The sequence below is a fragment of the Oncorhynchus kisutch genome, linkage group LG28, assembly GCF_002021735.2.
Source record: "Oncorhynchus kisutch isolate 150728-3 linkage group LG28, Okis_V2, whole genome shotgun sequence".
In the NCBI taxonomy this organism is placed as follows: domain Eukaryota; kingdom Metazoa; phylum Chordata; class Actinopteri; order Salmoniformes; family Salmonidae; genus Oncorhynchus; species Oncorhynchus kisutch.
Genome location: NC_034201.2, coordinates 49,124,452 through 49,137,179, shown reverse-complemented (window position 1 = coordinate 49,137,179; position 12,728 = coordinate 49,124,452). Strand labels below are relative to the sequence as shown.

The 12,728-nt window shown below is 43.8% G+C and overlaps 1 pseudogene; it reads right to left on the bottom strand.

Annotated features, from left to right (window-relative positions):
* LOC109881527 (neurobeachin-like) overlaps window positions 1-12,728 on the bottom strand; it is a 266,536-nt pseudogene that overhangs the window by 190,287 nt on the left and 63,521 nt on the right.

Here is a 12,728-nt window from a genome sequence, read left to right as displayed (position 1 = left end):
TCAGAATGTACAGCAGTAGAGATATTAGAGTGATCAGTTCAGAATGTACAGCAGTAGAGATATTAGAGTGATCAGTTCAGAATGTACAGCAGTAGAGATATTAGAGTGATCAGTTCAGAATGTACAGCAGTAGAGATATTAGAGTGATCAGTTCAGAATGTACAGCAGTAGAGATATTAGGTTTGGTTGAGGTTAGGTTAGGTTAAGTTTGAGGTTAGGTTTGGTTGAGGTTTGGTTAGGTTGAGTTAGGTTGAGGTTAGGTTGAGGTTAGGTTGAGGTTTGGTTAGGTTAGGTTGAGGTTAGGTTGAGGTTCAGTTACTTGAGGTTAGGTTGAGGTTAGGTTAAGGTTAGGTTGAGTTAGGTTAAGGTTAGGTTGAGGTTCAGTTACTTGAGGTTAGGTTGAGGTTAGGTTACTTGAGGTTAGGTTGAGGTTCGGTTAGTTTAGGTTAGGTTGAGGTTCGGTTAGTTTAGGTTGAGGTTAGGTTGAGGTTCGGTTAGGTTGAGGTTCAGGTTTGGTTACTTGAGGTTAGGTTGAGGTTCAGTTAGTTGAGGTTAGATTGAGGTTCGGTTAGTTGAGGTTCGGTTAGTTTAGGTTGAGGTTTTAGGTTGAGGTTCGGTTGAGGTTCGGTTAGGTTGAGGTTAGGTTAGGTTGAGGTTTGGTTAGTTTAGATTGAGGTTAGTTTAGGTTGAGCTTAGGTTGAGGTTAGGTTGAGTTAGGTTAAGGTTTGATTGAGTTAGGTTAAGGTTTGGTTAGGTTGAGGTTGAGGTTCGGTTACTTGAGGTTAGGTTAGTTTAGTTTGAGGTTAGTTTAGGTTGAGCTTAGTTTGAGGTTTGGTTAGGTTAGGTTGAGGTTAGGTTGAGGTTAGGTTGAGGTTCAGTTAGTTGAGGTTAGGTTAGTTTAGGTTGCGGTTAGGTTGAGTTAGGTTGTAGTTCTCACCAGTAAAGGTATGGTTTGTCCTTGTCTACATTGATGTTGTTGAGGGGATCTTGTCTGAACCAGGTGTTGAGAGTGAAGCCGTTCTGGTAAGGCCACTTAGCGATGGGAGGCAACGCTATGGCCTGGGAGAGGAGACAGAACACACCATCAGCCAATCACAATCACAGACAACACATCATAAACCAATCACAATCACAGACAACACATCATAAACCAATCACAATCACAGACAACACATCATCTGCCAATCACAAGTCTATCAAGTCACCAACAGGAACCTAGCACCAAACAACTGTCTCTTTTACCTGGTTGAAAAATGACTCTTTGTCTGTGTGAAACGATATGCAAAGATGACTCTTCGTCTGTGTGAAACGATATGCAAAGATGACTATTCATCTGTTTAGGATGTCTGTGTGTATTACGTGACTACTTGGCTTAGAATATATGGAAGGGAGGCGATCACTACACAACATGGACAGGTGTGTGTGTGTGTGTCTCTTACCGCTGCACTGCGACCAGGGAAGTTGAAGAAGGTGTCTGGACCGTGTCTCTGAGGCATCAGGTTCAACACAGACAACAACTTGATAGAATGTCTAGGCTGGAGGGGGATGGGAGAGCGGAGCAGGGGAGGGGAGAGGAGGAGGAGAGGGGGAGAGGAGGTGGAGAGGGGGAGAGGAAGTAGAAAGACGAGTGTGATGAGAGAGGAGAGGAGAGGAGGAGAGGAGAGAGTGATGAGAGAGAAGGAGAGGAGAAGGGATCAGAGAGAGGGAGAGGAATAAGGAGAAGAGAAGAGGAAGGGAGGGAGAAGAGGAGAGGAGAAGGAGAAAGAGGAGGAGAGAAGGAGAGGAAAGGAGGAGGAGAAGAAGAGGAGGATAGGAGGGAGAAGAGGGAGGAGAGGAAAGGAGGAGGAGAGAGAAGAAGAGGAGAAGAGGTGTGGATAACAGGGAGAAGAGGAGGACAGGATGAAACAGGAGGAAGTTAGATGAATCAGGGGAGTTTGTGACATTCCTAACAAAGCACAGACACAGAATGAGGATAGGAGAATACCACAGTGGGACATCATCGGCCCTACAACAACCCTATTGGATCAATAAGCTGTCAATCACCTCTGCCTGCCTCTGGTAACAGCTTATCAATACCATGGCAACCCCCTAACAAATCTATCCCCGGAGGGGAGAGGGAGGAGAGATGAAGGGGAGAGATGAAGGAGCGATGAAAGAGAGATGAAGGAGAGATGGAGGCCAGATAAAGGAGAGATGGAGGAGAGATGAAGGAAAGATGGAGGAGAGATGAAGGAGAGATGGAGGAGAGATGAAGGAGAGATGAAGGAAAGATGAAGGAGAGATGGAGGAGAGATGAAGGAGAGATGAAGGAGAGATGAAGGGGAGATGAAGGAGAGATGGAGTAGAGATGAAGGAGAGATGAAGGAGAGATGGAGGAGAGATGAAGGAGAGATGGAGGAGAGATGAAGGAAAGATGGAGGAGAGATGAAGGAAAGATGGATGAGAGATGGAGGAGAGATGGAGGAGAGATGGAAGCTAGATAAAGGAGAGATGAAGGAGAGATGGAGGAGAGATGGAAGCTAGATAAAGGAGAGATGGAGGAGAGATGGAGGAGAGATGAAGGAAAGATGGAGGAGAGATGAAGGAGAGATGAAGGAGAGATGAAGGAAAGATGGAGGAGAGATGGAGGAGAGATGGAGGCCAGATAAAGGAGAGATGGAGGAGAGATGGAGGCCAGATAAAGGCCAGATGAAGGAGAGATGGATGCAAGATAAAGGAGTGATGGAGGAGAGATGAAGGAGAAAAAGGAAAGATGAAAGAGAGATGAAGGAGGGATGGAGGAGAGATGAAGGAGAAAAGGAAAGATGGAGGAGAGATGGAGGAGAGATGAAGGACAGATGGAAGAAAGATGAATGAGAGAGGGAGGAGAGATGAAGGAGAAAGGAAAGATGGAGGAGAGATGGAGGAGAGATGGAGGAGAGATGAAGGACAGATGGAAGAAAGATGAATGAGAGAGGGAGGAGAGATGAAGGGGAGAGATGAAGGGGAGAGATGAAGGAGAGAAATTGGGGGACAGGGTGAGGGATAGATGGATGGATAGATAGATGGTGTTGAGGAGGACAGGGGGAGGAGAGAGGGAGGAGTACTGTTGTTGCTGTAGATCTTTAAATATCTGTCTGTGAACACTGGACCTCTCCCCTCAACCCCCTCTCCACACCCCAATGTCACCTCCTCTCCTCAAATCAGCACAGCCCTTCAACGTTGTCTCACCCAGCCCCCCCCCCCCCCCCAGGTTAACTCACCCAGCCCAGCTTCCGCAACCCAGCCCCCCCCCCAGGTTAACTCACCCAGCCCAGCTTCCCCACAGATAGTCACGCAACCCAGCCCCCCCCCCCCAGGTTAACTCAAGCCCAACCCAAACAGCTTAGCTGCACACAGGCTCCGTCACCCCCCCCCCCACCCCAGGTTAACTCACCCAGATACCGTTGTCTCCCCTCAGCATACTGAAGAGAAGTTTCAGCTCCTTCACTGTTATACTGTAGCTGGCCATCACCCCCAGCATATCCACTAACAGATCTACACACACACACAGGGAGAAAAAAGTCAGGGCTAGTAATGTCTAGTCAGGGCTAGTAATGTCTAGTCAGGGCTAGTAATGTCTAGTCAGGGCTAGTAATGTCTAGTCTGGGCTAGTGCAGGTTTTAGCCAACAAAGCAAGACGTAGCATACAGACAGAACAACATAGAACAAGCAAGATGTAGCATACAGACAGAACAACATAGAACAAGCAAGACGTAGCATATAGACAGAACAACATAGAACAAGCAAGACGTAGCATACAGACAGAACAACATAGAACAAGCAAGACGTAGCATACAGACAGAACAACATAGAACAAGCAAGACGTAGCATATAGACAGAACAACATAGAACAAGCAAGACGTAGCATATAGACAGAACAACATAGAACAAGCAAGACGTAGCATACAGACAGAACAAAAGGCAACAAGACAAAACCCATAAAAGCGTTTCCAGACCTCAGAAGCTACAGACAACATGGAAAGCGACAACACACAGCTAGGGATTATGTTCACAAATCTGATTGACCTTTACCCATGTCTTCAAGTTTTTTGTGAAAGTGTGATAGGTGGTGCAGTTATGTGTGTCTGATGGCAGTGTCTTCCAGACATGGGAAGGCCTAGACAGGGCTAGTCAGGTCTAGTAATGTCTAGTCAGGGCTAGTAATGTCTAGTAATGTCTAGTCAGGGCTAGTAATATCTAGTCATGTCTAGTCAGGGATAGTAATGTCTAGTCAGGGATAGTAATGTCTAGTCAGGGATAGTAATGTCTAGTCAGGTCTAGTCAGGTCTAGTAATGTCTAGTCAGGTCTAGTAATGTCTAGTCAGGTCTAGTCAGGTCTAGTCTGGTCTTGTCAGGTTAGTAATGTCTAGTCTGGTCTAGTCTGGTCTAGTCTGGTCTAGTAATGTCTAGTCAGTCTAGCTTGGAGGTCAATTGACTATTATATTCTATACCACTTTCTTTGTGTGTGTGTGTGTGTGTGTGTGTGTGTGTGTGTGTGTGTGTGTGTGTGTGTTCCCCTACCTGCGATCATGTCGTCCACAGAGCTCAGCTTGAACAAGACCTGTTGTATGAGGCCCACCTCTGTGCTGGTCTGAAGGTTCCTCACACTCTTCCTCAGGATGGCTGTGAACATGGACCACACCTGGTGACACAACACAAACAGAACCATTTCTGATCTAAAGGTCTCACTGCAGTGTTCAACATTTGTAAGGGGACTAAATGAGTACCTAGCACCCCTGGGATTGAAACTAGGATCCTCAGAGCAGTGGCACTTTAAGCTCTTTCTCTATCCCCCGCCACACTAACAAGCCGCCAGCCTACTAGATGGTAATATGCGCTGGCGTTGCCCCTAGTGGACAGTATTGAACTTGCACGGGGACCTGGAGAAACGTCTAATACTGCAGAGGATCTGGTGTGACCTTGCTGCTTTTCATTCACCTACCTTTCATTGTCCGTCGCATACTGGGAATAATGTGAAATCATTCATGGTTGATTAGGTTTGTTAAGTTCTGATAACTTTCCCAACATTTTTTAATTAAGGACCAAAACATTTATTGCAAAATAGTTCCACCGATTCCATGGCACATACAGTGTTGCAAAGGGTCGGAAACCTGGGAAATTTCCGCAAATTTTTCATGGGAAGCTAAGCCTGGGAAGCTAAGCCTGGGAAGCTAAGCGTGGGAAGCTAAGCCTGGGAAGCTAAGCCTGGGAAGCTAAGCCTGGGAAGCTAAGCCTGGGAAGCTAAGCCTGGGAATTTTGCTTAAATTCATTTTGCTAAAAATGTAGCTTGTAACAGTGAACCTTTTTTGTAGGGATACACATAAGGCAACTCTAGGTCTTGTGGCATATTTTGGGGAATTGAAAACCTCTGCACACACAGTGCATTCTTCCATCACATGTACAGCTGATTCTCAAGATCTTGCACACTAATGAGATGCTATTGAGCCCACACTATTACATTGTCTGAGCCAAGGACTACATGCTTTCTGGTAAGTTTTGATACTGGGTATGGGTGAATATATTTTATTTGACATACAAGATTTTTTGTTAAATAGTAAATCAGTTCTTTGTTAACAATCTGCTAGTCAGTGTTTGCTACCATGTGGGTTTTAGCTTGCTTGAGCCTGCTAACTGAGGAGTGTTATTTCACCTGTTTCCATACATGTTTCATTGTAAAACATTTATCTTACAAAGGAGTTATTTAATCTAACTGCTTAACTATTTATCTGTACATGGAATTGTATTTGGGTTTTTTACTCATGTTTTTCTAATCTTTACAGGAAACTGCCACGGGTACTATCTGATGTGTGGAGACATTTCATTGCAGCTAATGTAGAAGGAAACGCTGTGTACATTTTGTAAATATTGTGCCAAATCATATGTGAAGAATGCAACAAAGATGCAGAATCATCTGGCCAAGTGCATAAAGTTCCCTCAGTGCTGACAATCAAGCAACCTCTGACAAAAGTCCCTCTACTTCTATTCAAGGTGTAAATGATGAATCAGACACCTTATCGATAGCAACAGCTCATGGTCCTCCTGGATTCATAAATGTTTTTGACTCAATGGAGGAACGTAGATTAATATCTTTCTCGAGGTGTATATGCAACTGGTTCACCTCTGATGCTCACAGACTATGTGTATCGGAAGAGATTTTTGAAAGTTCTTCGCCCAGCATACACCCCTCCAACCAGACATGCTTTATCTACTCATTTGCTGGATGCAGAGTTCAACAGAGTTCAAGTGAAGGTCAAGCAAATCATAGAGAAAGCAGACTGTATTGCAATCATCTCTGATGGGTGGTCAAATGTTTGTGGGCAAGGAATAATTAACTACATCATCTCCACCCCTCAACCAGTGTTCTACAAGAGCACAGACACAAGGGACAACTGACACACAGGTCTCTACATTGCAGATGAGCTGAAGGCAGGCATCAATGACCTTGGACCACAGAAGGTATTTGCACTGGTGACAGACAATGCTGCGAACATGAAGGCTGCTTGTCTAAAGTGGAGGAGTCCTACCCTCACATCACACCTATTGGCTGTACTGCTCATGCATTGAATCTGCTCCTCAAGGACATCTTGGCACTGAAAACAAGAGAGCCAAGGAAATGGTTAGGTATGTGAAGGGTCTTCAAGTTATAGCAGAAATCTACCTCACAAAACAAAGTGAGAAGAATAAGAGCACCACAATGAAGCTGCCCAGCAACACCCATTGGGGTGGTGTTCTCATCATGTTTGACAGTCTCCTGGAGGGGAAGGAATCTCTCCAAGAAATGGCCATATCACAGTCTGGCAATATGGACAGCTCCATCAAAAGGATCCTCCTAGATGATGTATTTTGGGAGAGAGTGGTAAGCAGCCTGAAACTCCTGAAACCTATAGCAGTAGACATTGCACAGATTGAGAGAGACAATGCCATCCTGTCTAATGTTCAGACTCTGCCTGCAGATGTAAGAGAAGAAATCCGTATTGCCCTGCCCACTTCACTGTTGCTCTAAGCAGAGGAAACTGCAGTTCTGAAAAACATCAAAAAGCTTGAAGACTGCCTGAAGCCCAACCACACCGCAGCATGTTGGACCCCAAGTATGCTGGCAAGAGCATCCTGTCTGGTTTAGAGATCAACAAGGCCTGTGGAGTTATCACTACCGTGTCTCGCCACCTTGGCCTGGATGAGGTCAAGTATCTTGGCAGTCTGGCGAAGTACACTTCCAAGCAAGGGCTTTGGGATGGAGAAGCAATATGGCAGTCGTGCCAACATATCTCATCAGCCACCTGGTAGAAGGGACTTTGTGGATCTGAGGCTCTTTCCTCTGTTGCCTCCATCATCCTCCAAATCCCACCAACATCAGCCGCCTCAGAGCGCAACTGGTCCTAGTTTGGGAACACACACACCAAAGCACGCTGACCATTACAAGGGTTGAAAAATTGGTGGCCATCCGGGCAAATGTTTGGCTTTTTGAGCCTGACAACGAGCCATCCTCAACAAGGTTGGAAAGTGACAGTGAAGACGAGGTCTCAGAGTCTGATGTTCAAGAGGCGGACATTGAGGAGATCCATGGAGAAGACATGGAAGCCTGAGAGGAAGACAACCAAAGCTTTAGTTTCTAGACTATAATTTTGTTGAAAACATTTTTTGGGTATCATTCAATATTCCCTTTAACTTGTTGTTCAGTGAAATCATCCCATGTGAAGAGTCATCTCATTTAATTTTAGGTTCAATTCAACTAAATCGTTTTTTTTATTTCTATTGGAAGGATTTAATCATTTGCAATTACTTATGAAGTAAAAGGTTTATGTTTCTCCAAATATATATATGCAAAAACACATATATATATTTTATAAATGGTTTTAATATTCATTTTCATTTTCATATTTCTGTTAATTGCCATATATTCCCGTTAATTCCCACGGAAAGTTTCCACCTCTGAATATTCCCCAAAATGTGCAACCCTACTGTAGTTTATGAACTGATACACAAAACGACACCAGATTCAAAACAAACTTTTTGTGAAACATCACAGTATAGTTGAAAAATATATGGCAAATAGAAATCAAAACTGGATTGGTGTTCAGAGATAGATGTTACAGTTTAGTTTAGCTTAGTTTAGCTTAGTTTAGCTTAGCTTAGTTTAGCTTAGCTTAGCTTAGCTTAGTTTAGTTTAGCTTAGTTTAGCTTAGTTTAGTTTAGTTTAGCTTAGTTTAGCTTAGTTTAGTTTAGCTTAGCTTAGCTTAGTTTAGTTTAGTTTAGTTTAGCTTAGTCTGATGACTATTTGGATTATGTTCTCTTTCAATGTGTATATATTTCTATATATTTGTGTGTATATTTAAGAAATAAGACCTGGGGGGGGGTGATTGAGACATGGATTGTGTATGTTCAGAGGGTGAATTGGGACAAGACTAAATGTTTAAGTGCCTTTGAACAGAGTATGGTAGTAGGTGCAAGGCTCGCCGGTTTGAGTGTGTCAAGAACTGCAGCGCTGCTGGGTTTTTCACACTCAACCGTTTCCTGTCTGTATCAAGAACTTCCTAGAGCTGGCCCACCAGCCAAACTGAGCAATCGGAGGAGAAGGGCCTTGGTCAGGGAGGTGATCAAGAACCCAATGGTCACTCTGACAGAGCTCCGGAGTTACTCTATGGAGATGGTAGAACCTTCCAGAAGGACAACCATCTCTGCAGCACTCCACCAATCAGGCCTTCATGATAGAGTGCCCAGACAGAAGCCAATCCTCAGTAAAAGGCACATGACAGTCCACTTGGAGTTTGCCAAAAGGCACCTAAAGGACTCTCAGGCCATGAGAAACAAGATTCTCTGGTCTGATGAAACCAAGATTGAACTCTTTTGCCTGAATGTCAAGCATCACATCCGGAGGAAAACTGGCACCATCCCTACGGTGAAACATGGTGGTGACAGCATCATGCTGTGGGGATGTTTTTAAGCAGCAGGGACTGAGAGACCAGTCAGAATCGAGGGAAAGATGAAAGGAGAAAAGTACAGAGAGATCCGTGATGAAAACCTGGTCCAGAGCACTCAGGACCTCAAACTGGGGCGAAGGTTCACCTTCCAACAGGACAACGACCCTAAGCACACAGCCTACACAACGCAAGAGTGACTTCAGGACAAGTCTATAAATGTCCTTGAGTGGCCCAGCCAGAGCCCGGACTTGAACCCGACCAAACTTCTCTGGAGAGACCTGAAAATAGCTGTGCAGCGACGCTCAACATCCAACCTGACAGAGCTTGAGAGGATCTGCAGAGAAGAATGGGAGAAACTCCTCAAATACAGGTGTGCCAAACTTGTAGCATCATATCCAAGAAGACTTGACCAAGAATAAAGTGCAAATCAGTCCCAGAACAACAGCAAAGGACCTTGTGAAGATGCTGGAGGAAACAGGTACAAAAGTATCTATATCCACAGTAAAAACGAGTCCTATATCGACATAACCTGAAAGGCCGCTCAGCAAGGAAGAAGACACTGCTCCAAAACCGCCATAAAAAAAACAGACTATGGTTTGCAACTGCACATGGAGACAAAGATCGGACTTTTTGAAGAAATGTCCTTTGGTCTGATGAAACAAAAATAGAACTGTTTGGCCATAATGACCATTGTTATGTTTGGAGGAAAAAGGGGGAGGCTTGCAAGCCAAAGAACACCATCCCAACCGTGAAGCACGGGGTGGCAGCATCATGCTGTGGGGGTGCTTTGCTGCAGGAGGGACTGGTGCTCTTCACAAAATAGATGGCATCATGAGGCTGGAAAATTCTGTGGATATATTGAAGCAACATCTCAAGACATAAGTCAGGAAGTTAAAGCTTGGTCGCAAATGCGTCTTCCAAATGAACAAGGACACTAAGCATACTTCCAAAGTTGTAGCAAAATGGCTTAAGGACAACAAAGTCAAGGTATTGGAGTGGCATCACAAAGCCCTGACCTCAACCCTATAGAACATTTGTGGGCAGAACTGAAAAAGCGTGTGTGAGCAAGGAGGCCTACAAACCTGACTCAGTTACACCAGCTCTGTAAGAAGGAATGGGCCAAAATTCACCCAACTTATTGTGGGGAGGTTGTGGATGATTACCCAAAATGTTTGACCCAAGTTAAACAATTTAAAGGCAATGCTACCAAATACAAATTCAGTGTATGTAAACCTTTAACCCACAGGGAATGTGATGAATGAAATAAGAGCTGAAATAAATCCTTCTCTCTACTGTTATTCTGAAATTTCACATTCTTAAAATAAAGTGGTGATCCTAACTGACTTAAGACAGGGAATTTTTACGAGGATTAAATGCCAGGAATTGTGAAAAAACTGAGTTTAAATGTATTTGACTAAGGTGTATGTAAACTTCTGACTTCAACGGCATATCATGGGCAGTATAGACTAACAACGGGATTTCCAAACTATGATGTTTAAATATTTAAAGCACATTTGGGATCATTAACGTTTAGGAAAAATCCATATTTTTTTGTACAGTTTTTAAAAACACAGTGCCGTCATCACAAAACTCCAAAGGTTCTGTACAGCTGTAATTCAGACAACCCAACAGTTCTCCCATCACAGATATATATATTCCACTTAAGTCGTCCTCCTTCTCTCCAATCCTTACATCTTATGGTTCAACAGGAAAAGAGTAGCAGGATGCTAAATCCTTATTACTCCCTTCAGGGTATCTGACCTCACCTCCTGACCTCAACCCCTCCTTCACCTAATCCACAGATGTCCATCCGTCTCCCCTATATCAACACGTTGCTCTCCTCCCGTCCACCCAACACATTCCAAAGTCATCAGTCTTTCTACAGAGAACCATTAACTTCTGACGTAAAACCCCAGTCTCTTTCACTCCTTTATATTCTTCTCTGCTTCTGATCGTCTTTAATATCTCAATGTTCAAAATATCGAATTCCACGAGGTTAATACTTCGACAAGTTAAATGAGAAGGAGAAACGCAAAATATTGCAAGGTTGCTACACAGGTGCTGGAAGGGAGGCACCGGGAGACCCAGCTGATTACAGAAATGATTGCAGTTGATATGCAGCAGTTGGTAGATGATGTCAGCTTCCTATTGGCTACACTATACCTAGACCCTCCTCCTGGCTACACTATACCTAGACCCTCCTCCTCCTATTGGCTACACTATGCCTAGACCCTCCTCCTGGCTACACTATACCTAGACCCTCTTCCTGGCTACACTATACCTAGACCCCCCTCCTCCTGTTGGCTACACTATGCCTAGACCCTCCTCCTGGCTACACTATGCCTAGACCCTCCTCCTGGCTACACTATACCTAGACCCTCCTCCTGGCTACACTATACCTAGACCCTCCTCCTGGCTACACTATACCTAGACCCTCCTCCTGGCTACACTATACCTAGACCCTCCTCCTGGCTACACTATACCTAGACCCTCCTCCTGGCTACACTATACCTAGAACCTCCTCCTGGCTACACTATACCTAGACCCTCCTCCTGGCTACACTATACCTAGACCCCCCTCCTCCTGTTGGCTACACTATACCCTAATACCCTAATGGCATATCTAGAACCAGACTACAAGATACCAAGTTGAAAAACCAAGACAGCCCTGATGGAGCAATTCTACAATGATTATTCTGCAAAGCATAAAGTTCTCAAACACCATAACGTGACGTTAACAACACGTTGTTGTACGTCTATAAACACCATACCGTGACGTTAACAACACGTTGTTGTACGTCTATAAACACCATAACGTTAACAACACATTGTTGTACGTCTATAAACACCATAACGTGACGTTAACAACACGTTGTTGTACGTCTATAAACACCATAATGTGACGTTAACAACACATTGTTGTACGTCTATAAACACCATGACGTTAACAACACGTTGTTGTACGTCTATAAACACCATAACGTTAACAACACGTTGTTGTACGTCTATAAACACCATAACGTTAACAACACGTTGTTGTACGTCTATAAACACCATAACGTTAACAACACGTTGTTGTACGTCTATAAACACCATAACGTGAACAAAACGTTGTTGTACGTCTATAAACACCATAATGTGACGTTAACAACACGTTGTTGTACGTCTATAAACACCATAACGTGATGTTAACAACACGTTGTTGTACGTCTATAAACACCATAACATGACGTTAACAACACGTTGTTGTACGTCTATAAACACCATAACGTTAACAACACGTTGTTGTACGTCTATAAACACCATAACGTGACGTTAACAACATGTTGTTGTACGTCTATAAACACCATAACGCAACGTTAACAAAACGTTGTTGTACGTCTATAAACACCATAATGTGACGTTAACAACACGTTGTTGTACGTCTATAAACACCATAACGTGATGTTAACAACACGTTGTTGTACGTCTATAAACACCATAACATGACGTTAACAACACGTTGTTGTACGTCTATAAACACCATAACGTTAACAACACGTTGTTGTACGTCTATAAACACCATAACGCGACGGTAACAACACGTTGTTGTACGTCTATAAACACCATAAAGTGACGTTAACAACACGTTGTTGTACGTCTATAAACACCATAACGTGACGTTAACAACACGTTGTTGTACGTCTATAAACACCATAATGTGACGTTAACAACACATTGTTGTACGTCTATAAACACCATAACGTTAACAACACGTTGTTGTACATCTATAAACACCATAACGTTAACA